General features: G+C 45.1%; 1 long non-coding RNA gene and 1 other non-coding gene across 3 annotated transcripts; one reads left to right on the top strand and one right to left on the bottom strand.

Moving 5' to 3' along the window:
• Positions 1-4,939: 4,939 nt before the first annotated feature.
• LOC110342138 lies at positions 4,940-12,369 on the top strand. 2 transcript variants are annotated; one of them, XR_002384135.2, is made up of 4 exons: positions 4,940-5,395; positions 7,407-7,458; positions 7,622-7,877; positions 12,299-12,369. It is a non-coding gene; the product is annotated as an uncharacterized LOC110342138 (long non-coding RNA). The 2 variants fall into 2 exon arrangements; XR_005879374.1 differs by lacking the exon at positions 4,940-5,395 and having other exon boundaries at positions 6,573-7,458.
• Positions 12,370-12,574: 205 nt separating this feature from the next.
• On the bottom strand, positions 12,575-12,678 carry LOC121142521. Its single transcript, XR_005879563.1, has one exon. It is a non-coding gene; the product is annotated as a small nucleolar RNA U13 (small nucleolar RNA).
• Between the last annotated feature and the right edge of the window lie 10,970 nt (positions 12,679-23,648).

Here is a 23,648-nt window from a genome sequence, read left to right on the forward strand (position 1 = left end):
GCAATTGAGGGAGGTGGTGAGAAAGCGGGGAAAAAGAGCCAGGCTGACAGCTGGGCTCACAGGTCATCCAATTAGATCTGGAGGTCAGAAGAAATGTGTCGATTGTGGGCTTAGCAACAGTGGAGACCTTGGGAAGCTTGGAATTGAGCCTGATGGGGAAATAAACTAATAAAAGCAACTTTCAGCTGGGGCTGGGGGTGTGGCTTAGTTGGCAAGTGCTTGTTCAGCATGCGGGAAGCCCTGGGTTTACTTCCCAGGATTGCACAAAGCAGATGTGGTGATGTACAGCTGTAACCCCAACACTCCAGAGGCAGAGGAGACGGATCAGGAATTCCAGGTCATTCTCAGCTACATAGCAAGTTTCAAAAGTCAAATCTAGCATGGGATATGTTAGGCCCTGCCTCTACAACAAACAACAAACATTTTCAATGAATGTGATCGCTTGTGGGAATGATAGGAGAGTTTTTAGAATACAGTGTTCACAAATTTGGAAACACCCCAAATCTCATCAAAGAAGGACGGAAATGTGATTGTAATTCAGTGTATAACCTAGTGGTTAGGTTTGCACCATTGCAGCTCTTTCAGGGAAAATCTGTGAACGTGAAGAAGATTGCTCAGGTTCAGCCTGGGTGAAAGGTTTCAAGTTTGGGGTTCAAGGAGACATTGAGGCAGGTTGCCCTCTAGGGTAAGAGACATGTTAGAAGTTATTAACTCAGCTGGTTTAACCCACAGAAACAGTTGACCTGAACAAGGGGGAGCTCTTGGACTCCAGATTGATGGCTGTGTGGAAAGCATGGAACTGACCCAAACCTCCTGAATGTGGGTGTCAGTGAGGAGGCCTAGGTAATCTATGGGGCCTTGGGAAGTATTTATCCCTGGCGTACAAATAGACTTTGAGTGCCCATGCCACAATATGGGACGCTCTCTCAGCCGGGACTCTTGGGGGAGGGCCTAGGATGAAATGACAGTCACTGGAGATCCACCATGGAGGGGCTCACCCTCCTTGGTGATCAGAGTGGACATTGGATGAGGGACTGGGGGCCCTGGCGGGGAGGGTGGGGGAGGAGGGGAGGGAGAGGGAGCTGGGATTGACATGTGAAACAAGATTGTTTCTAACCTAAATAAAAAATAATTAAAATAATAAAAAAGAAGTTATTAACTCCATAGACAGACAGGCAGACGGTAGAATGGAGGCCCCTGTGGCAGAGTAGAGGTTATGAGGATTCAGGCATTATGCTGGCCTGCCCCTGTCCCCTGGCACAATGTACTCAGGCAGTACTCTGGTCAGCTCAGGGTTCCATGGAGGTGCAAAGGACCCCTTTAAGGGAAAGACCCCAGCCACTTAATGGTCTTTTTGTCGGCTAAGCTCTTTCTGCTCTCTTCTCTTCCTACTCCTTTTTTTCCTGCTATTCCCCCGGGGCAAACCGGACTTTTCCTGTCTCCCCTCTCTCTGTCTCTGTGTCTTTTTACCTCTTTTCTCTTCTCTTCCCCCTTCCATCTCTGTTCCCGGTTGGTCAACACCTACCCTTCCCTTTGCATACTTTCCCAAGAAACTCAATGTAGGTTTGTTGAGTTTTGTGTTTCATCACCTGTAGCTGCCGCAAAACAACAACCAAGGTCCCCTTTGCAGAAGAAGGGAAGAGGCTCTGTGCTGCGGCGCTAACGAGTGGTCCTCAGTGCATGGCTCTCTGCTGCAGCGTTAGTGAGTAGTCCTCAGTGCATGGCTCTGTGCTGCAGCGTTAACGAGTAGTCCTCAGTGCATGGCTCTGTGCTGCAGCGTTAACGAGTGGTCCTCAGTGCATGGCTCTCTGCTGCAGTGTTAACGAGTAGTCCTCAGTGCATGGCTCTGTGCTGCAGTGTTAACGAGTGGTCCTCAGTGCATGGCTCTCTGCTGCAGCGTTAGTGAGTAGTCCTCAGTGCATGGCTCTCTGCTGCAGTGTTAGTGAGTGGTCCTCAGTGCATGGCTCTGGGCTGCAGGGCTAAGGAGTGGTCCTCAGTGCATGGCTCTCTGCTGCAGCGTTAGTGAGTAGTCCTCAGTGCATGGCTCTCTGCTGCAGTGTTAGTGAGTAGTCCTCAGTGCATGGCTCTGGGCTGCAGGGCTAAGGAGTGGTCCTCAGTGCATGGCTCTCTGCTGCAGCGTTAGTGAGTAGTCCTCAGTGCATGGCTCTCTGCTGCAGCGTTAACGAGTAGTCCTCAGTGCATGGCTCTCTGCTGCAGCGTTAGTGAGTAGTCCTCAGTGCATGACTCTCTGCTGCAGTGTTAGTGAGTAGTCCTCAGTGCATGGCTCTCTGCTGCAGCGTTAACGAGTAGTCCTCAGTGCATGGCTCTCTGCTGCAGCGTTAGTGAGTGGTCCTCAGTGCATGGCTCTGGGCTGCAGGGCTAAGGAGTGGTCCTCAGTGCATGGCTCTCTGCTGCAGCGTTAACGAGTGGTCCTCAGTGCATGGCTCTGTGCTGCAGTGTTAGTGAGTAGTCCTCAGTGCATGGCTCTCTGCTGCAGTGTTAGTGAGTGGTCCTCAGTGCATGGCTCTCTGCTGCAGTGTTAACGAGTGGTCCTCAGTGCATGGCTCTGTGCTGCAGTGTTAGTGAGTAGTCCTCAGTGCATGGCTCTCTGCTGCAGTGTTAGTGAGTGGTCCTCAGTGCATGGCTCTCTGCTGCAGCGTTAACGAGTAGTCCTCAGTGCATGGCTCTCTGCTGCAGCGTTAGTGAGTAGTCCTCAGTGCATGGCTCTCTGCTGCAGTGTTAGTGAGTGGTCCTCAGTGCATGGCTCTCTGCTGCAGCGTTAACGAGTAGTCCTCAGTGCATGGCTCTCTGCTGCAGCGTTAACGAGTAGTCCTCAGTGCATGGCTCTGGGCTGCGGCGCTAACGAGTGGTCCTCAGTGCATGGCTCTCTGCTGCAGCGCTAACGAGTGGTCCACAGCACGTGCTTGCAGTAAGGCCTCTCTGAATCAGATATGAGCATGGGCAAGCAGGAAACTAGAAAAGTAAGTTCCTTTAGTTCTGAAAACAAAATTGCTGCAGTTTCAGAAATTGTTACAGTTCAACCAAAATTGAGGAGCCTCACGAAATGGTGGGGCCCTGGCTGACACTGAGTATAGCTGGCCACTCTTTTTTAGTTTCTGCACACAGCAAAATGCCTCCAACTCCCCTCTATCCATTTGTCCCACTTACTCCCTACTCGCTTTGCAGAGTCCTCCTAGCCTTGACTCCTTCCTCACTCCTGTATCATGTATAGTTGACATAGTAAGTACCCCAACCAGTGACAGTCATTTATTATCATTATCAAGTGCACTGTACTGAACATAACTGACTGCACCACACTTGTATATGACCAACAACACAGCAGGAGACTTTACACCACACATGCATGAGTATTGAGTTGAACTATGGCATCACAACGTCACTGTGCATGAAAGGTCTTAGATTCAGGTTGGAGAGGGACATCTAGATTGATAGTTGGGGGTAAGGAATTTATTAAAAGAGTTACCAACACTACAGACTGACAGAAAACAGTATGGCAGGGGCTCTAAGGAGAATTCTGGCCCTAGCACCACAGAAAGATAATGTGCTGGGGACTCACAGCTTTCTTGTGGGAGGGGAGGATGTGTTTCACAGCAGGAGCCTGCAGTCAGCCTTTCTGTTTCCCAAACAGGAGGCCGGGAAGAGGGTGGGGGAGCGGAACATGTGGCCACCATTACTCCTTTCGATGCACACTCACTTTTCAGGTGAGAAATCCAGAAACCTGGAGATTCACAGACACACCCTCAGTAGGGGCCTGCCCATGTCTGGGAGAAGGCAGGACTACAGGTGTAATTCTAATATTTAGTGTGTATTAGTCAGGGTTTTCTAGAGGAAAAGATGGGATGAATGCATTTTTAAAAGAGGAAGACGGTTCACTGATATTGAATGAATGCATAATAAAGGAGGATTTATCGATCTGCTTACACATTGTGGTCTGAATAGTTCAATACTGGCTGTCTTCACACTAGGTAGGCTGAGAACCTGATAGCCGCTTGGGCAATGAGACTGATGCTTCAGCAGTACCAGCCTGGTGTTGAAGGCCCGGAGGATGCCTGGAGAGTCACCAGTCTTCAGTCCATGCTGGATCCCAAAGTGGGTACTGCTGTGAGCAAAGGAATGTAGCAGCAGCACCCGAGTAAATAAACTGGCAGCAAGATTCAGGCAAGCCAGGTGGTGGCCGCGCATGCCTTCAATCCCAGCACTGGGGAGGTGGAGGCAGGTGGATTTCTGTAAGCTAGAGGCCAGCCTGGTCTACAAAGTGAGTTCCAGGACAGGCTCCACATAGAAATCCTGTCTCAAAAAAACAAACAAAAAAACAAAAACCAACCTCAAAAAGACACAAAGCAAGCAAGCAAACATTGTTTTTCTTTGGGCCTTCTGCTATTCAAGCTGCCACATTTAGAATGGGTCTTCCCACTTCACACAACCTGATAAAGAAGATCTCTTGTCACACAGCCTGTCTTTTAGTTGCTTCCAGATCCAATCAAGTTGGCAATGGAGATCGACCTTCACCCAATGCAAAAAGAATTTTTCAGCTCCACTATAGCCATATGGGCCCATCATCATGCATTTGACTGCAGCATCGTTATTATGACTAGTGAGGTGTCTGCAAGAGGGAAGTCAGTTGAGGCGTATCTTCCTGTTCAGGCATGTAGGTCCTCCCTCTAGAATAGGGGCCTTAGGGTTTCCATTGTGACCCACTGAAGAATAGCACAAACTTGAGACCTTTCAGTCGCCCCAAATTTCAGAGGTGAAAAAAACTTCGATGTTACATTTTATCACTGTATTAATCCAATTGCAGGGAGGGATGTATACACACATGCATTAATGAGGCAGGCTGATCCTTATTTGAAACATAAAAGTTTCAAAGTCTGGCTATTAACAAATTATAGGCCCAAAGGTCACAATGCACAACCATAACAAATAAAACGTAATTATAAGGGTAAATAAGCATGAAGCTAGATTTATAGTAAATGTAAATTTTAATTAAAGGCCAGTGTCATTAACCTATCAAAGCCTACAGTCAACTCAAAGCAATGCTGTTTAAAGCACTGACAATAATGCGCCATTACCCCAAACTGTAGGAGTTCCAGCTATATGTGAGTCTGCACACAGGAGTGCCATCTCATCACCAGCTGTGGCCTTAGCAGAAGAGCAAATTAGAGTTCTTAGGAGACTTTTCACAATGATCATTTTCCTTTGCATATTCTAACTTTTAGTAACCCTAGTGACAATTTAGCCAGTTAGGTGAAAATAGTGCATGGCATAGAATGGTCATTGGCATATAGGATGTTCACATTTGTACTTGCATTTAGGGTGGTGGGAGACTCTGCAGGGAGCTGCTGCCCCAGTGTGGGAATCTCTGCAATGGAAAAAGGTAAAAAAATGTGTGTTATAAACAAACAACTCAAATTTTTAGATGTTCTAATAGCTTCAGCTTTTGTCACATGTCCACTCTGGGGCAATCATCCATGGGCTACAGTGGAGGAAGGGGGGCATTGGTCTCTATCAGACAGCTCTGTGGGTAGAAAGGACAATTGCTGGAAATGGAGGAACTCCATGGAGGATTGTATATAATAATAATAAAATAGCAGTATAAGCTGTGTCAAGGCCATACAACTCATACCTTGGAGATCCACAGACTATTAGAATCTCTAGTTTCTCTCTAGCCTCAGGGTAGCCGGCAGTAAAATCTAGATCAGTTCACAAGACAACAATCTAAGCAACACCTGTAGGATACAGCCAACCTTTCTGTGTAGAAATGCTTGCTTCTCCAGCCCTCTGGGCTTCATCTTGGGTCACTATCCTGGCCATTGCATGCACTGCTGAAGCTGACAGCTAGAGGGACTTGTGATCTGGTCTCTCCTAGCCTTATATTACCTGCTGGCAGGTTTCATAGTGTCTCTGGCTGGGTGGGGGAGCTTGTGAATTTTCAACTGGTTCCCATGTCCTGGTTCTGCTTGTGGTCTTCTTCTTTGCTGCAGCTCAGGAAGGGTCTGGAATGAGAGAAGAGCAAGAAAGCTGACCAGACCCTCCCGCTTGGCAGGCTGTGTGGTCCTCATGTCCAGGTTTTGTCAAATGAGGTTTCAGCGTCCTCAGTACTTTCCATTTTCCGGTTATTTCAGAAGTTTAGTTTCAACAGTATGTAGGATGAGATTGTGTGTGCGTGCGTACGTGTGTGCATGTGTGTGTGTGTGTGTGTGTGTGTGTGTGTGATTTGTAGTTTGGTATGTGGTACATGCCTGTATATATATGGTATGTGTAGCATATGGTAGGTATGTGTTATGCTGGTATGTGTGCATGGAATGTACATGTGTAGTTTATGACATGTTTGTTTGGCATAGTATGTGCATGTGTGGTGTATGGTATGTATATGGTATATGTTAACTGTGATATGTGTACAATGAGTGAGGTATGTGGTATGTGTATATGGTGGTATGCATATATGATATGTTGTGGCATATGGGCATGGTGTGTGTGGTATCTGTGTATGATTGTGTGTGTATATGATATATCATGGGGTGTATGTTTTATGTGTCTGATGTATATGATGGGAGAGTAGTGTTTTTTTGCCCCTTTTTTCCCTCAGTTTTCCTACAGTCCCTCTGGGCTGAAAGGAAAGGCTTTCCTCACATCCTCCTTTGTATTGGTTACATTCCTGCTGCTGTGATAAAATACCCTGACAAAAGCAACTTCAAGGTCCAGTCAGTCCAGCATGGTGAGGAAACCTGGCAGTTGGTCACACGCACTAGAGAATAGTGAATGCTCCGCTCACCTTTTCCCACTTCAGGGAGCGGAGCCACAAGCACGGCTGATGATGGGTCTTCCGGCTTCAGTGACCTCATCAAGATTCTAGGTCTCATCAACTGGATGCTCAGCTGTTACAGCATCTACTGTAGACTTAGCTTCCTCAGTGCTTGAAGAGCTGCTGCTTGATACACTAAGGGGCAAGGAACAGGAATCTGGAAAGGGTCATCTGTGTGGAATATTTACCATGTTCTTGATACTCTTTCTAAACATCACAACACTGGCATCTAGAAGAAAGTTAACGAGTGTTTGTTGAATGCATGCTTCATGTGGGTTAGCTGTTTTCTAACTACCCTTTGGGCTCGGTACTTCTACTTCTCCTATTTCACAGATGAGGAGACTGAGTCTTAGAGAAACTAAAGTCACACACTAGCAAGTGGCAGACCCTGGATCAAGTCTGGATGCTGCACTTCTTAGTCTGTTGTTTTAGCCAATCTCAATTCTCCCCCTCTCAGGTTAATAGGCTGGATTTAAATAAAGATCAGTGCCTTTCGGAGAAATCTCACTTTAAATGTCAATAGCAGAATATTAACTTCTTATTTCTTTTTTCATCATTCTGTAACAACTTAATCTTTCCCCAGATAGATGGTTACTTGGGACCAAGCATGGGAAAAAGGTCACATCCACTGAAAGGTAAGAGAAAAGCACATTAATCATTTTTCCAAATATTGCTCTCATTACAACAATGATAACAGTAAAAACAAAAGGATTATACAAAAACAAAAATTGGAGTGTGACAGGGGAAAACACATATGATTCCTGACTAAATACTGATTTTTTTCTTTCTGTTTTACAGGGTTTGAACATAGGGCCTTACACACACTAAAGAAGCACTCTACCTCTGAGTCACACCCCAGCTTCTAGTTTTGAAGAAGGAACCAAGTCACTTGCCATTGAGATGTCCTGAGCTCGGCTGCTTCTGATAAGAGGTCCTCAAACCATGCAGCAGAGAGATGTACTAAGATGCGGAGAAGCATCTAGTACTGCTAGGGGTCTCTATTCACTGAAGAACTTTTCCGGCCACATATAATCACTCAAATTTCTTACCCTGGGTAGGTGAGCCTATCTAACAGATTTTCTGTGGTAGCTAAACACGGCAGTACCCTCTGGCTAACTCGAGCTATTCCCAAGGGAGATCTCTTACTTGGTCTTGAACTGTTAAATATTGAATTGACAAAGCTGTGAGGAGTGGTGAACAAACACCCTCCCATGGTACACCCCTAGGCAGCCAGGCATTCCCAGAACCGTCTCCTGTTCCCTGAATCTAGATTCTCTGGTCAGAAAAGGTTTGGAAAACAGCTTTGGTGTAAGGGTCTGATTGATGAGTGGGAACCAGAAAGCACAGGCAGGAGCCAGAGAGGGTGAACATGGAAACTAGGATTGAGTAGAACAGCAGGTGGCTGGGGATTCAGCGGCAGGGTTAGCAACCAGTTTGTGGAAATTCTGAGCATGTGTGATGCAAAGGCTGACATGAGAATGGGCTCTGGCCCCAGCTCTGCACCTGACAAGCTGTGTGACCTTGGGCAAGTCATCAGCCAGCTCCAGAACCCAATTCTTTCTCTAAACAGTGATGAAGGGACCAGGGATCCTGGAGGCTTGGGACAGGAGTAAAAGCAAAGCTGCCAAGTAGAGTCAGTGCTTGGTTGCGAGACCAGCTATGCCAGGGGATATGATCTTTTTGCCTTACAGAGTGAGCATGGACGTCCTTACTGATATAGCAGGTGGGTGTTTGGTCCAAAGACCTCTGGTGAAATACCAGGGATTTTATAGATGGTAGACTCTTTTGTGGGAGGCACACTAAGTAACAGCTGGCACCAGAGAGATGAGTTTGGGGTCAGCAGAAATCCATGGTCTGGGTTCAGTTCTACTGGAGAATGTATTTTTATTTTTTATAAATGTTTTATTTTTAAATTGTATGTGTACGTCTCTGTCTGAGTATGGGTTTGTGTACATGAGTACAGTGCCTGCAGAGGCCAGAAGATGACATTGGTTCACCTGGAACTGGAGTTACAGGCAGTTGTGATCCACCTGATGTGCTAGGAATCCAACTCAGGTCGTCTGTAAGAGCACTTAGCCAATGAGTTACCTCTGCAGTTTTCCATGCAGGATGCTCTGGTTCCACCATTAGAAGTACTGTGAGATTGGAGCTATCTAGCCAAACACCAAAATACTCCAAATTCTCTCTTTTTGGGTTTAAAAGACTAGGCCTGACTGAAACAATGTAAGCAAAAATGGGTACTATGTTATTTCTGAGCTGGAGATGAATTTCAGTCATGCCTTCTTCTCCAGGAATCTTGGAAACCACATGATACCTATAACAACACTGATAGATGGAACCTGGACCCCTGAGCCACTGCTGGTGGAGAAGAGCTAGGGAATGTTACTTTTGGATCTTTCATGGGCAAGAAATATAGTTTTCTGTTAACCCAATCAAAGGATGGGGTATTGTCATGGCAACTTATCTGAGTCAACTATCCTAGTAACTTTCAATGAACCTCAAAATATAACAATTAGTCTCCTGAACAATCAGGATGATATCTTAAATTCTTTTGTTACATTTTCTTCTTTTTAAGTATTTTAAAATGATTTATTTATCCTTATTTTATGTGCACTGGTTTTGGCCTTCATGTATGTGTGTGTGAGGATGTCGGAGCCCCTGAAACTGGAGTTACAGGCAATTGTGAGCTACCATGTAGGTACTAGGAATTGAACCCTTGTCTTCTGGAAGAGCAAGCAACCAGTGCTCTTGACCGCCGAGCCATCTCTCCAGCACCCTGATGCCTTAAAATCTCTGTGGGATTTGAGACCATTCTAGCTTTGGTGATGCAACGTCAAGGTGACAGATTCCAGTCTGGGGAGGCCCATAAGCTAGTAGGCAGAGACCAGCTGTCAGGCTAAGCACTTGTATGACATCAAAACAGAACTTGCTTTCAGTTTTTACTGCCTGTTTGATGTCAGACAGCAATCTGTTACTGCAAGAGAAACGTGGGCAGATCCTGAGACTGTCCTGCCTATTTTGTAGATGATAGACAATTCTTTGGTCACTTTAAATTGGTGAAAGGGCCTCAGTTTAAAAACTGAAGTGAGGGGCTGGAGAGATGGCTCAGTGGTTAAGAACGCTTACCGATCTTCCGGAAGACCAGAGATTGGGTGCCAGCACGCTCCAGTTTACTCACAATAACCTATAGCAGCAGCTTCTGGGGATGTGTCGCCCTCTTCTGGCCTCCATTGGCACTTACCCCCCTCCCACGTGCGTAAAATAAAATAAAGATTAAAAAACCAAATGATCAGAGAGAAGCATTAATCACATGCTTCAGTTTGGGGCTGGGGATGCAGCCTATTTGGTAGAGTGCATGCCTAGCATTCAGGAAAGCCCTGGATTGAATCCCCAGCCCTGCATACCAACCAAACATCCTGATGTACACCTGTAACCTCAGCACTTGGGAAGTGGAGACAGGAGAATCAGCCATTCAAGGTCATCTCTGGCTATACAGTGAGTTACAGACCAGCGTAGGATAACCTGGGACCCTGTCAAAAAATCTAAAGCATAAAATAAAATAAAGCAAAAGGGATAAAGGGATTTATACACACACACCACACACACACACACACACACACACATATTGCACTGCTGGAACTCTGAAAAGGATTATATATTTAAAAAGATCCTTCAATTCTATCCAGAGGTTGAGTCAGCACCTTTGAATTATGGTGTCTTGTAGATCACCTTTGGACTCTTGGAATGCAAATATAGCCAGCTTCTGCTTCCTTTTGTTTACCTCCTTCTTATCTGCCCCTCTCCCTGGCTGGTACTTTACTTCCTATAGAGGGTGGAGTTCATATATGTGTGGAGAGTGGAGAGGATATGTGCTGTTCTTTGTGTCTGGGGCCTCAGATGGTCCAGGCTGAGTCTCTGTGTATGCTTCTGGTGAGTGACGCTTGCTCTTCCTCAGATGGTCCAGGCTGAGTCTCTGTGTATGCTTCTGGTGAGTGACGCTTGCTCTACCTCAGATGGTCCAGGCTGAGTCTCTGTGTATGCTTCTGGTGAGTGACCCTTGCTCTTCCTCAGATGGTCCAGGCTGAGTCTCTGTGTATGCTTCTGGTGAGTGACGCTTGCTCTTCCTCAGATGGTCCAGGCTGAGTCTCTGTGTATGCTTCTGGTGAGTGACGCTTGCTCTTCCTCAGATGGTCCAGGCTGAGTCTCTGTGTATGCTTCTGGTGAGTGACGCTTGCTCTTCCTCAGATGGTCCAGGCTGAGTCTCTGTGTATGCTTCTGGTGAGTGACGCTTGCTCTTCCTCAGATGGTCCAGGCTGAGTCTCTGTGTATGCTTCTGGTGAGTGACGCTTGCTCTTCCTCAGATGGTCCAGGCTGAGTCTCTGTGTATGCTTCTGGTGAGTGACGCTTGCTCTTCCTCAGCTTATAGGAAGAAGGTCTTAGCTGGGGTCGTTGCACCTCTAGGAACCCAGAACCCAGCAATCCTTCCCTGATAATTCTTGCATGGCTCAGGGTGTAGTTTGTGTGTATCCCAACTTTATACGTTGGAAATTTTATCCTCAGTTCTGCAGGCATGAGAGGTGGACTTGAGGGAGGATTTAGGTGTTAGCTCTGCCCCATAACAAGATTAGTGCTGCTATGAGATGGACTTGTGGGAACAGGCCCTCTGTTTAGCTGGTTCTCCTGCCATGTGCAAAATAGTAGCCTTTCTCCCTCTCCATCCTCCAAAGTGTGCTGTATTCAAGGTGTCCCGTGAATAGTAGAGACTGGATACTCATGACATACCCAAACCTGCCAGCACTTTGATCTTCAGCTTCCCAGCTTCCACCACATTGAGACCAAAGTTTTGTTTTTTATTGACTTCTTAGTCTCAAGTATTCAGATCTAATGGCCCCCAAATAGGCTGAGACAGTCTGCATGATGGCAAATACTCAAACATCTCTTAGCACAGCAGGCTTTGTAGCTGCAGACTGAGCTCTCCCGTTTTCCCAGGATGCCCACTTTAGTCTTCTCCGGCAAGACTCAAATACAGTCTCATATCTGATGCGCATCTCCCATCTTACTAACCGTGGAGGAAGCAGATTGTAAGGTCTCTAAATGGCCCTGCCTCTTCAATACCACCTGCCTCTCAGAACAGTAACAGCTCCTTCCAAAACACCCCCTTTGTTTTCCTGCAGTTTTTGATCTAGCTGAAGGCACCAATAATCAGGGAAGGATTCATGACCATTTCCTTTGTAGACTTTTATAGATGGTTACCTAGCCTTGATAGTTCACATTTATTTCTTCAGTGTTTGGCCAAGGAACTTGTATTCTAACATCCCATTACACAGGGCAGCAAATGCATTAAGGAGAATGTAATTTCAGACAGTAATAAACTCCACGAAGAAATGGGAACAAGATGGTGTGGTGGAGGGCAGCCCAGGGGAAGAAGAGCTCATTTATAACAGGTCATCAGGGAAGTCATCTGTCTCCTACCAGGCACCTGGGCATGACGCCACTTCTACAAGCTGTGGAGAGGATAAAGCTTTCTGGGCAGCTGGAAAGGCAAGTGCAGAATCCTGGGTAAAAACAGGTTTGGGATGGATTGTGCTGGAGAGCCTTTGAGAAGTAGCCAGGAGCCATCAGGAGGGGCCTAGGGTGTGGTGAGAGTTTGGTTTTTAAGCTGTCTGCAAGAATAAGAGTCTATTGGGGGGGCGGTGGTTAAGCCTAGACTGACCAGAACTGATTTGTATTTTATTTCTTTCCTTTTTAACATGTCAGACAAGTAATGTCCTGCTGTTGTAACATGGTTTGAGAGAAGACTATCCCTTATGGTGACACAAAAACTCAATCATCACATTTATGAATCACAAGAAGAATCTCAGTTGATATTTCAAAGAGAACAATGACGCGAACACACAGGAGGACAGCTGTTCAGAATAAAAGAGCCTGAGGGAGGAGAGCAAGCGCTGTGTCCCATCTCATCTATATCCTTTCAAAAACATCTTTGGAACAAACCCAGCAACTCAATAATATTATTATTTATTTTGTTAGGTGCAAGAATACCATGATTTCTAGGTTAAAGCCTGTAGAAGCTGGAGATACAAAATGCAGGGATATATTATGATGCCTGAGATTTTCTTTGACATATTGTGAAAAAAGAAAAAACAAGTAATTGTGGTTTCAGATTCTCCCTAATACATATTTGAAGGCCTTTTCCTTGTTTACATGTTCTTTTATTTCTAATTGAGTGAGTGTGTGTGTGTGTGAGTGTGTATGTGTGTGCGTGCGTGTGTTGTGTGCATGAGGATGATGTGTGCTCATGAAAGCAGTGCTTATGGAGTCCAGAATAAAGCTGAAGTAACAAGCAGTTGTGAGCTGCCTGATGTTGGTGTTGGGAACTGAACTCAAGTCCTCTGTAAGAGCTGTACATGCTCTTAATAGTTGAGCCATCTCTACAGAGCCCTCCCCCCAAAACATAGTTCTGAATGAGTTACAAATACAAGAATCTGTTGTGTGGGGAGAATGAATTGTAGGGGTCTGATAGGGTAGAGGAAAACAAACCTTAAACTCAGTTTCACCTATGTCTGGTCACAACACATATCCTTCTATGAATGTGTGGGGGTTTTGCCTCCACTGGCCAACAGCAATCACTCCTGGAGTAGATGCTAGAGGGAAGTCCTGTAAGTCAGTTCAGTTTCAACGCTGTCAGTCTGTCGATAGCACATCTCCTAAACTCTGGGCTCATGCCCCAAGACTGTACCCAGATGAGGTACCAGCTGCAAGCTTGGGTCTTTGGAACTTCTGATCGACCGGCTATGGATTGAGGTTCTCATGATCCCTCCTTTGTATTGATTAATTTTGCTAGAGGGGCTCAAAGAACTCAAGGAACTCAGGGAAAGACATTTGCTGCTTTGTTGTAAAAATATTTTAAAGGCTACAAATATGTAGCCAGATGAAGAGAGACATGGGATAAAAGCTGAGAAGCATCCTGAGCACGAGATCTCATCCTGGAGTTGGGATGGGCTGCCGTCTCATCACCTAAGTGAACTCTTGCTCACCTTGTAAGCCTCCATGTGATCAGTCGATGAGTTTTCCTGGCCTGATCCTTTGGGGTTTTGTAAAGATTTCTTTGGATAAGTAGTACTAAAATATGGATGCCAGTGTGGGCACAGACGGTAGGAGCTAATGCTAACAAACATACTTAGGAACCTGGTAAGGATGTGTGTTCAGAATCTCTTTGGCTTCACTATGCAGCATTCCTTCATCCAGGGCTTAGGGCAGGGCCCTTTCAAAGAGAATACCACATTACCTACCGGCTGTTAGAAAATTTCTACGTGGCCAATTCCAAGGCAGAAAGGCCTATGATTGTCTTTGGGGAAGAGAAATTCTAACTTTCGTGGCCCGCCTTGCAGAGAAAAAGGAGTAGGTTAGAGAGAAAGAGACTGCTCTGTGGTCCCCTCCTGGGGTCCCAAACTACCTTCTATGCTGTAAGGAAAGGGCTGTTTTTCATTTTTATTGCTCTGAAAGCACTTCAGCCACTAAGGATGAGACACCAATTATTATGCTTCAACAGAACACATGCTCATTGTCCTAGTCATTCAGGAAAACAACGAGGGTTATTATGGGAGTTGTGATCCAGGATCTGTGGTTGGAAAGCAAAACATATATATCATGCTATCACAAAGGGACAGGAGAGTAGGCAGAGGCTGGCTGGCAGCTCTTTGCAGTAATCTGAAGAGCAAAGGGGATGGTGAAGACTGGTAGGGGTGGGCTGGTGACCACAACAGAGACAGACAGAGCAGATCGGATATGAGGGAATGTAGTATCAGTCCTGGCAGGAAGTGGCTTTGGGCGCAACGCTGAGAGACACAGGTCTTAAATTTACTCACTGTTAGATCAATTACATGAATACATGTTTATCTGTAGAACTGTTCTGTCAGCATTTAGGGAGCTTTTAATCCAGCCCTAAGTCTTGGACTGAGCAAAGGAACTTCAGCCTGTAGGCAAGGCTGTCATTGGTAAGTCATTTGCTTTTGGTGTCACTTTTCTTTTCCTTTCTGGAAAACTGATAATGCAAATGGAGGGGTGTATCTGTCACCATGCACCTGCCAATGGTTTGGGTTTTCTGGATATAACCTAATTTAATTAATGTCTTTTTTTCCTGAAGCTATCTACTCCCTGTATGTGAAGCACTTTTGTTACTACTATGCTCTGATTTCCTGGCACTAAAATAATAGTAAAATAACAACAATACCAGCAGTGGTCTTATTGATTAGGTGGGGAGGCTCTGAGTGGTGCCGCAGATAGCTGGGATAGTGCTGTCAGATGGACGGATTTCACTCTGCACAGGCGGCTGCCACTTAATCCATTCTGTATTTATTCTGTCATCCACCCTGGCCCTTGATTTCCTCCCTCTGCTTGGTCTACCTTGTCATGCTGTTCCCTAGAAAATCAGGTCATCCTGTACCTAACTTTTCCCTGGCCAATGATTTTTTAGCTGCTTACTGAGCCCGCTGTGTTGTATCTAATCTTCACCAGGCCCCAGCTATGTTCACTGCCATTAGGAACATTATAAATCACCACTTAAGGACCATAATACCTACGTTAATGGTCGGAACAAAAAGTCACCCCCTCCCTTGTGTCCAAGTGGCAGTTACAGGCTCTTCACCGTCTTCCTAACAATGTCAGTTCTCAGATTTCACCACTCGCCTCACATCTTTCTCTAGAGCACGATACTTCTAGTCCTTTCTCTGCTACCAGAGATGGGGACCTACTTTCCAACTATGGGGTTTTCCTAACAGGAACCAACCACAACTACTTGCTAACAGATAAGACACTTAATATATTTTAGACACATGTCCTTATAAGTAAATAAAAGTGTTGTTTCTTCTTTACTTTTTTCTTAACATTGGGAAGACTTTAGTGATGAGCCAAGGACATACAATTTGTATCTTTCTTTTTTGTTTTTTTTGAGACAGGGTTTCTCTGTGTAGTTTTGGAACTCACTCTGTAAACCAGGCTGGCCTCGGACTCAGAGAAATCCTCCTGTCTCTGCCTCCCGAGTGCTGGATTAAAAGCATTTGGCACCACCACCAGGCAATTTGTATCTTTCATAGAAAAAAAAAGATAAAGAAGGTCCTACACAGGTGTTAGAGGTACCTATATGGGGCAGGTAATACATATATGTGTACATGAATATATACATTTTATTTTACAACATTGAATAGCATGAGTCAAGTACAATGATAAAAAGACACTTTTCTATGTAATTAATCTCTCTCTTGAGACAAGGTTTGATGTAGCCCAGAGTGGTCTTGAAGTTGCTATGTGGCAGGTGATGACCTTGAATTCTTGATCCCTTTTGCCTTTGTGGAATTCCTGTGTACTGGGATTATAGGCATTTACCACCACATCCACCTAAAAAAGTTCACGAGACACAGACAAGCAAGGGAATAGGCACTTGCAATACAGAAAGATAAGTTCCTTACAGGAATACACAGAACACATACTAATTCAGTTGAAGGCAGGCCAAGAAGGGACTCCTGGAGAGGTGTTGGGTATGACACAACTAAAGAAGTAGAAAACGGGTTCTGGGAGCTGAAAAATTATCCAGAAAGAATCTATCTAAGAGTGAAGTCAAACAGGGAGGCTGGAGAAGTAGGCAGAAGTCACATCACAGAGGGGTTGGAACAGTGGAATGCTACTGAAAGGTTTTAAGCAGGGGGTCACATAATCGGATTTGTTTCAATGCTCTATGGGAAGTATTTGGAAGGAGAAAGATGAATTAAGGGAGATCAGTTAGAAGGTTGATAGGGTAAACTGGTCAAGAATAAAATTACCTGATCCAAGATAGTGCTGAAGGCTTACATAGAGTGGGATGGACTCAAGAGATATTTGGGAAGTAAAATCAATAAGACTTGATGTTTATTTAGATATAAGGGATGGAGTAGAAGAAGGACTGAAGGGCAAAACACTCATTATATTTGGATAACCACAGGGTTGATGGTGCCACCCACTGAGATCACAGTCATGGACAGAGAAGGAGGGTGGGGGTGGAGAGATCATAATTTCAGTTTGGGATGTAACATGATATGTGGGACCTTGGACTCCATGAGATGAAATAAATGTACACATGTACACAGATACCGAGACATTCTGCTATTTATATTTTATGATGGATTCTTGGATGCTCATAATTCCAGAAAAAGGACAGAATTACAGACTGCATGGTTCTCACATGACTTGCAGTGCTGACCAGACATGGAATGACTAACAGTCAGAAACAACGGCGACCAATATGCTGGCTAACCAGTAATTTGTGTGGTCAGGTTCAAACAAATGTCAATCAGATTCTCTCTCTTGAGAGTTCCAACAAGCAATCTACCCAGGACGTCCAGCCACAAATAGACAGTGGCATGAGACTGTCTTTCAGGCTTGGGCTGTGGTAGATGTCAGATCACTGTGTAAATTACTGAGAAGACAGCAAGCTGCCGCCTCCTATTGCCTTCCTAAAAGACTTGAAAGGAGAGGAAGATGAAACAAACATAGACTGACAAAGAACTTGGAAACCAAATCACCATCCTTGAGTCTCTGAGAGAGAGAGAGAGAGAGAGATATAGAGAGACGGGGAAAGAGGAGACACATGGTTGTGTTCTGACTTTCAGTTCCGGATTCCTTGAACATGACTAAGTATGCACACACATATACTTTCTCACATATCCTACATATTGAATACTGTGATGGCTGTTCCTGGTTGTCAACTCAACTACATCTGGAATTAACTAAAACCAAAGAGTCTGGATACACCTATGAGGGAGTTTTCTTAATTAAATCATTTGAAATGATAAAAGGCCCACCTTTAATCCAGATCTCTTGAGGTGGGAGGATCCACCTGTAATCTGGGCCACACCTCCTGTTGGCAGCCTGTATAAAGGACTCAGAAGAAGGAATCACTTGGTTTTTGCCTGCTTGTCTCACTCTTGCTGGCAAGGTCATTCCTTCATTGGCGTTAGATTCTACTTTTTCAGGATTCTGGCCTATACTGAAGATAAGCTGAGACATCCAGTTTCATGGACTGAACAACTACTAGATTCTTGAGATTTCCATTGGTAGTCAGGCATTGTTGGACTAGCTGGACCACAGCCTGTAAGCTACTCTAATAAATCCCAATATAAATATATATTCATCCTATCAGTTGCATTACTTAAAGAACCCTGAATAATATGAATACTTTTTTTTTCATTTTAGTTCTTTTGAGTATGTAACTAGAGTTCCCACTAGAACAGAAGTTGGTACCAGAAGTCGGGCTTCAAGTGATAAAGTCTTAACATCTAAAAATAAGTTATAATGCCACTGGAATGATATATAATAAAATATACTACAGGACAGGAGGTTTGCAGCCTGTGATTTTGGGTGAAGAAATAAATAATAGACACATATAAGCCTTGGAAGCCCAGGTCACATGCATAGGTAAATTCATTAAAGGCATGATGACTGAATTAACAGAGAATGCAGAAGACTATTTGTTGCTTATGACATTAGCAAACGTCTAGCAGCAGAGAGACAGGGTTTTGTCTGGAAGGCCTGTCTATCAGAAAATAAGGGCAGGGTGATTATATAATTTTGGTGCAAAGAGCCCATTTTGCTTGTAGCTGGAGCTCTCTGATTACTCAGAACTAAGTTCAGAAACTAATGGTCCTTGCTAAACTGTGGTCTAGTCCTAATTTTCTGTCTCATTGAGTTTCTAGTGCCAATGCTAAACCCCTGATTGACAAAGATAGATATTGGGGCCATTAGGAAAGGGCTGTTTGGGAGGAGAAGTTGCTGAGACACAATACCCTCAAAAGCTCCTCCAAGATGTTTCTTATGCTGCTTTCCCCACAACACAAAAAGACCCCTTTCCACTAAGTAGCTAAGGTTAGACCATGGATGAGAGAAGATTGGAAAGGATGTACCTCAAGACTGCCAGCTGCATCTCTTCGTATAATACAGCGTCACTGTTTGAGAGTGGGAAAGTTGGGTTTAGGAAGCTAATCCTGCATTCTAAACAGCAGGAAATTTATGGGCATGGTTTTCAAAATTTATTTCACTATTAAGAACAGGCACTATCCGAAGGACATTGTCCTTGCGGAGCCAACCAAGGCTCTTTGTATCGGTGGTATTTAACGTATACTTGAATAAAAACACCATGCTGTTGTTTGTTCCTGAAGTGCTCTTCTTTTCTCCTTTGTTTTGTTTTGTGTGCTTTTTTCCCTATGCAGATAACTATTTTAAATTCTGCCTCCCTGCTTTTGCAACTGTGCTGGGAGCTGGGGGTTATGGCCAAGGTTAAATTCACCGTTTACTTCACAATCTGAAGACAAGAAGTTGCAGAATCTCACAGAATAAAAGAGGAATGGACCTAATTTGAATATTGTGATGACTTCTTGACACTTACTGCCTCTGAATGAAGAGCAGACTATACCTTCAAGTTGTTCTCTCTGGGGAGGAGAGGCGTGGCTTGAAGTCATAAACGTGATCAAGTCAGACAAAAGCATCCCTGAAAATACTGGATCAGAGAAAAGGTTCCGTGTATCAGGCAGGTGAGCAGAAGAACAAAACAGACAGACTCGGGTTATTTGTCCTGTCCAGTGATGTTGGAAGGGACAGCTCTGCACACCACTTAGACATCTCCCTCTGCAATGTCACGGCTATGGGATTTGGGATGGGTATCTTATACTGGGGAGCTAAACCTATGAATGAGTAGGCTCACCCAAACACTCTCAAGATCTGAGCAAAGAGACAGGGAGTCTAGAGGGTGTTCTGGAGTTGGGTCCTAAACCCTGGTAAGTTGGTGAGTAAGCTGAGGAAGACAGTGGAGTCTTTGGAGCTGATAACTCCTGAGAGGAAGAGAGCCTCGTGTCTAGCTGGTTTCTCTGTGCTCCAGGTCTTCTGAGGTCCTTGAAGTTCACTGCCTTCTTCTTTCTTACACTCAAGCATAAGTATAATAATAAGCATAAACTACAAGTTCAAGAGCAAGATCTATGCAAACATACATTTCTCAGATCCATTCACATCTCCATGTACCTAAGACTGTGAAAGTGTATGAAATCACACAATAAAAGTGTAGGCAAAAGAAACACTTTCTTATTCTGGTCACTATAAATGCCTCATGCTGCTCAGTACATACAAGAAAGTAAAACTTGCCTTTATTATTCTGTTGAGCCTTCTAAGCAGCTCCATGAGGAAGCTACTGTTGCCACTCTTATTTTACAAATGAGCAAAGTGATGGGAAAGGGTGACATTACTTTGCCTGGGTCACACAGCCTACAGGAGTAACTGTAAAGACCTAGGATGAGTCCATCTTTCAGTTTCTTAGCAACAGAAAGGACACAAAATTCACAGGGCAGGGTTCCATGCCCTAGACCAGAGTGTGGGGGAGCCATTCTTCTCCTAAAGTGAGCATTACTTTGTAGTCACCAGCACTGGTGTTGTCTGCCATCTGCAGACATGCTGGAAGAGAGCAAGTGTCCTGTGAATGAGGGCATGTTTATCCCTAGAGTTTCCCATTTCCCTTGAGGGGTGGTTTCACTCCCCCTCTCTACCCATCATCACTAGCTTCACCGCTCTCCAGCCTCTCTGTATGAGACCCACTAACTTGTCTGCCCACCCATGAAACAGAGAGAAGCTTGTGCCCCACAACTGTCCTTCCCCAGTCCTATCCCCACACCATTTTTAGGGTAATGCCCCAATTTTACTAACTGAAGTGGGTAGTGGACAAGGACACTAGTAAATGGTATTTTGCGGGAAAATTTTACATAGCCAAAATCATTTGGGAAATGCCGAATTAAGCAAAAGAAGACGTCTGTTCTTAATGCATTAATACACATCTCCTAGACTAGGGCGTACCAAGAATGTCTCAAATGTACTTGACCACAGAACAGCCTTCTAATGTGGCAGTATTTTAAGCAGTAATGGAGAAGGGCAGAAAGACATTGTGGAGGCGGGAGGTGGGAGGCGGGAGGCAAACAGGAACATCTCAAATCCTCCTCAAGGGTTCACAACCACCCACTCTCTATTCAAGTGCAACTGACCTTGGCTGGAAATCTCAACAGGTAGGTGGGGATTTGTTTGTGTGGGTTGAATGTGTGGTACAAGCAACTGTGTGTTTGTACAGCCGCACACCCACACACATAAGCACAATTGCTGGCAATCAGTTCAAAGGTATGAACGAGGCTGGTTTTTATTGTTTGGTGCTTGAGGTTTCCCATCACCTAATATTTGTTCAGGTCTCTTTGGGGACACTTTGATAGATAAGGCAGAGCCTTCCTCGTGGTGGCTGCAGCTTGTTGCTGTAGGTGGTCGGAGCTCCTATCATTCTTGAAAGTCTAAGGTCGTTTGAGAGACTGTAAGTCCGACTCCATGTTCATTGCCCTACCCGTCTCCTGCCCTACCTAGTGAGGACATGTAGGAGGAGCCTTTGCCTTGAACTTTTTTCAACTTGACACCCTCTGTTTATTTTTGCAGCCCTAATTACCCTTTCAACTTGCCCTGGTTTATTTTTAGAGGTTTCCTATCCACCTCATTAACAGCTTGCAAAAGCTCCTGTCTCATATTTCTACCATTTCTACCCTTCATTAAACACGGTGGCCTTTGTTATCTCAGAGCAGCGGCCTTGTTAGGATTTAAATGGGATGACTGGAAGCTACTGCCTAACTGATTTTCAGGCACGTCTTTCCATTCCCCCAATCCTTTTGTTTGCCTGGTAGTCTAGAGCCTGTCTCCCCAGGGTTCTCTCTGTGCGTTTTTGGTTGTTCTTTTTAGTAATCAAAGGCTGAGCATGAAGAAGAGGCTTGGCTTCTGGCTGCTCTGTTTTTGTCTTGTTGATTTAGGGGCTGGGGGTGGACAGGCAGCACACACTCTGTTCCCACCAGGGGTTATGAGGAAAGAGGTTGGCTGGGAAGTTTTCCCCCAAGTCTTGGCAGCCAATGTGTGAGCTGAATGGCGATATTTAATTAAATGAACACCAGGACCAAGGTCCCGGAGCTTACACCTGCTGATCCTCCCACCTCATCAGGAAAACTCTGCCTAATTACCCTTTTCTGCTGGCCCAGTTTGTATCCAAGCCTTCTTAGTAGGACTGGCATCCTTGAACATTGAAAACATCCTTCATCAGAGGCACCATATCCTATGTACCACCTGCATGGGGCAGAAGGGCTGCAAGGGCGTTCAGTGTGGAGACACTCAGTGGCCTGAGCTGGGTTTCCTGGGCAGGGTTAGGGAGTCTGTGAGGGAACCTGTGGTTTGACCAGAGCAGGGAAAGCATGGTCAGTGAGCTGTTCTTTCTGCAGGGGCCCAATCTCTCTTGTGAGACTTCTGGTGTCCCTGGCAAGAGATGAGCCTGCCATCTGTGCTACTGGCTCAGGACTGACGGGTGTGGAGAGGAGGAGCCGTGCTTGCGGAAGCAGGACGGAGTGGGCAGGACCAGACTTTTCTGTGTTGGAATCCTTGCTTCTTTCATGGCCTAGAAATTTCCCTTACCCTCCTGTGTCCTCATATGTGTGGTAGGATGATACCACAGGAGATATTTCCCAGGGATGGCAGAGGTGATTATAGCAATGTATGGAAAGGGCTGGGCATGGTGCCTGGCACATCATAATCACTCAACAGATGGCAGCTGGTGTGATTAGTTTCACCGGTAGATAGTAGCCCTCCTGGCTCTAAGTGGCTTCTGGAGACCACATAGCACACTTAGAGAATTGAAAGTGACCCTGTGTCTGTGCACAGGGCAGGACAATTTGTGTTTATTGAGATGCTGCTGGTTTCAGCCTATAGGAGACTTTATCTGCTCCTTCTTTCCTAGTTCTCTTTAGTGAACAAACATTTGTGAAGCACATATTCCATGTCAGGCACCTGTGCATGGCAGTTTGGAGACCGCAGTTCTTAAGCAGGTCTCCGATGTGAGAGTCTCTAACTAGATTATACTCTAGAAGGAAGATACAAGCATCAGACTCAGAGAGGGACAAAAAGGAGCTATTAATTTTGATCTGAAAATTACGGAACTCTGAGCAGACATAGGAGGAATGTTTGAGCAAGAAAGGAACATTCTCTTAGTTCATTTTCCCATTGTGATACCAAATACTCAAAACTTAATAATTTATTATGAAAGTAAATTTATTCAGGCTCATGGTTCTGGAGGCTTAATGTCTTACAATCGAGCAGCAGTGGCTGGGGAGGGCTTTCTGTTGTGACATAACATGGCAGAAAAGTAGGGCAAGGAGGTATTGAAAGAGGAGGCAAAATGGATGACTTCACTTTATAAAAACCCTCCCTTGCTCCATGAGTGCACTGTCATGAGAATGAACTCACTCCTGAGAGAAAGACAATGCCCGTAAGAGTGTCTCTCTCAAAGGACCCACTTAGCCACACTACCTCAGTGGCCACCAAGCATCACTGACATAAGTACCAGAGAGGACAGACCGTGTTCAAACCACAGCACATGCAGAAGATGAGAAGGGTGTTGACGGGCATGGAAAGAAAGGAAGAACATTCTAGACTGAGGGAATAGTTTTACTGAACTCCTGGAAAAGAGGAAATGCATGAGTATCTGGCGAATGCAGCCTGAGAGAAGAGAGAGAAGAAGCCAGCTCAAGGGTGCTGTGTGTAAATGCCAGAGGGAGGAGCCTGATGTGAAGGGCTAAGACGTTCCTTCCAGAGAAATCACCAACTAGGTCTGTATGAATGAACAGAGCTAGTCCCAACATTCTACTGCCAGGAAACTCTGTCATTAATCTTTCCCTATAGATTTGACAGCTTACTTTCAGACGCTTAACACAGAGGTTCTCCACCTGTGGATCTCAACCTCTTG

The sequence above is a fragment of the Mesocricetus auratus genome, unplaced genomic scaffold, assembly GCF_017639785.1.
Source record: "Mesocricetus auratus isolate SY011 unplaced genomic scaffold, BCM_Maur_2.0 Super-Scaffold_100009, whole genome shotgun sequence".
NCBI lineage: Eukaryota > Metazoa > Chordata > Mammalia > Rodentia > Cricetidae > Mesocricetus > Mesocricetus auratus.